The 2,686-nt window shown below is 37.5% G+C and overlaps 1 non-coding gene across 1 annotated transcript; it reads right to left on the bottom strand.

The window, feature by feature from the left end:
- Positions 1–2,005: 2,005 nt before the first annotated feature.
- Positions 2,006–2,116, bottom strand: LOC122150153. The gene has a single exon (XR_006163512.1). It is a non-coding gene; the product is annotated as a U6 spliceosomal RNA (small nuclear RNA).
- Positions 2,117–2,686: the final 570 nt, after the last annotated feature.

Genomic DNA, 2,686 nt, shown 5'->3' with positions numbered 1-2,686 from the left:
TGGTTTCTAAACCGTCACTCCAAACTGAACCAAACTCAATGCCACCAAGTCTATCATGACACATAGCAACCCCCCATTGGGTTTCCAAGGCTGTAAATCTTTACGGAAACAGACTTCTTCATCTTTCTTCGGCAAGACAGCTGGTGGGTTCAAACCACAGACCTTTTGGTTAAAAAGCAGATACCTTTACCACTACACCACCAGAGATCACATTCATATATATGTGAAGGCACAAATTATATATATCCACTTTCAGGGTACATTGGCTTATCACTGTAAGGGGAACTAGGATGAAATAGAATTAAAAGATTTCAGAACAGTTATTCGGGGAAGAAACAATCACATCAACAACAAAAACAAAAAACCTTGCTAATATGGGCAAAAGGAAAGAGCTGAATTACACCACACACTCACCCCAAAAAAATCTGTTTCATAGAATACTTTTAAAGCAAAAAAATATATTTCTTTCTTAAACACACTATCATGATACATTGTCATAATATGCAACAGAGCATAGTGGTTAAGAGGACAGACCCTAAAGCCAAACTACTCTAGTCAGAGTTCCAGTTCTACCATTTTTTAACTGGGTGACTGACTTAAGTTGGTATCCCAGGTAATCATAAGGCAGATATTTGTGTGCAAGGAGTTTTGCGGGTCATCTCCAGGGATCAACACCTGTAAGGATGTGAGGGAAGAAGGGTTGAGTGGAAGGAAAAGTTGAACTCTGATGTTGCTGCAGCAGCCAATCCCACAGAAATTCTGGAGCTGGGATGGCTTTTCAGAGGTGTTATGAACAGAGGCAAGGAATTTGCGCCTTATATCCCTGCATCTTTCAGTAATTGAATCTGGGTTGCTCCTGGAGGAGTAAAGTAACCTTAGGTTAGCACCTCCCTTTGGCCAAAGGAAACTCCTGGGAATGGATTCACTTGTGACTGTCACTAGCCCACTCACTTGGAATGAGTGCCTGGATCTGGAAGAAGTGCCAGGAAGTGCACTGCAGCACTGTAGTTACCTGGGGCAAGTTAATTAATCTTTCTATACCTCAGTTCCTTCATCTATAAAATGGATGTAATAATAATACATCTCTCATTGGATTGTTATGGGAATAAATTAGGATCTATAAAGCATCTAGAATAGTGCCTGGAATATAAGGTTTTTGAGTATAAAACCCCAAAACCCCACCCCATTACTGTAAAAATGATTCCAACTCATAACAACCCTGAAGGATAGAGTACAACTGCTCCATAGGGTGTCTAAGGTTATAGCTTTTTACAGAAGCAGACTGCCACTTCTTTTTCATGCTTAGGAACTGGTGGATTCAACCACTGACCTTTTGGCTATAGCTGAGCATTTAACTACTGAACCACCAGGATTTCTAAGAGGCAATACAAGTACTTGCTAAATAAATAGTTGTCCAGTGGAGGTTTTCAGAGAAACAAAAGCCTGACAATCTGCTTCCAAAAATCAGCCAATGAAAACCTATGGATCACAAGGTCAGATCCACACCAATCATGGAGATGACATAGGACCAGACAGCATTTTATATTCTATTGTGGATGGGATCACCAAGGGTAAAGCGCTGACTTGAAGGCAGCTGACATAAAAAGAGGCTTTCGCAGAACATACTTTAACACATAGATAAGGGATTTTTATAATTAGTCTACTAATTGATTTTATGAGGACAATCACTTTCAAAGTTCCTTTAAATATATATATTTTTTCTACATGTACACTATGATCCTAATTTTTTGTTTTTATTTTTTTTGCTCTTATTGTGGTGAAAACATGCACAACAAAACATTTGTCAACATAACAACTTCTACATTTACAGCTCAGGGACATTAATGACATTTTTCATGTTGTGCCATCATTATTGCTATCCTTTTCCAAAATATTCCACCACAATTTGCATGAACTCAATGGCCCCCCACACACACACACACACACATACAAATTTCTCCTTTCCTCCCCACCTCCTACCCCTGGTAACCACTAAGAATCTTTGAAAAATATGGAACACTTCACATATTTCTGTGTCATCCTTGCACAGGGGCCATGCTAATCTTCTCTGTATCGTTTGTTCCAATGTTAGTATATGTGCTGCCAAAGTGAGCACCCTTTAAATAGCCTCTTTCTGGTAATCATGAAAATATAATATTTATTCCAGATTTTGCTTAAATTATTATATGTTTGAATTGGTTAAATATGAATTAAAGGGATATAATTTTCAGTAAGTGCTGTACTAAATACTTTATGTGTGTATGTTTTTCTTTCCTCATTACCACCGCTTTGAGAAATAGATCCTATACAGTTATTATCTCTATGATGAGAGAGGAAACTGAGTCTCAAAAGGTTTGTATGGTAAGGATTTGGAGCTGAACTCAGTCCAAAGCCTCCATGGTTGACCACTGTGCTCTACTTCCTTCCATGTAAGCTACCCATACAGTCAACTGTTTTAAGTCTTCAAAATATCTGTTTGATTTCTTAAACATTGCACTCTAGGAAAAAAAGAAGAAAGGAAGGAAGAAACATAGTTTACCAGGGTTATCCTTCACAAAGATTCATAATTAACATAAAAGCATCATATTATAACTTCTTAATAGAAGATTCAAGCTTCCCATCTCAAATAATAAATGATTAAGTCATTAAAATGTTAAACTGAACTTATATTCATAATGAAGTTGTC

This window comes from Orycteropus afer, unplaced genomic scaffold, assembly GCF_000298275.1.
Source record: "Orycteropus afer afer isolate SDZICR_OR568_19922 unplaced genomic scaffold, OryAfe1.0 scaffold00098, whole genome shotgun sequence".
Taxonomy (NCBI): Eukaryota; Metazoa; Chordata; class Mammalia; order Tubulidentata; family Orycteropodidae; genus Orycteropus; species Orycteropus afer.
This window is presented reverse-complemented; position numbering and strand designations above follow the sequence as displayed.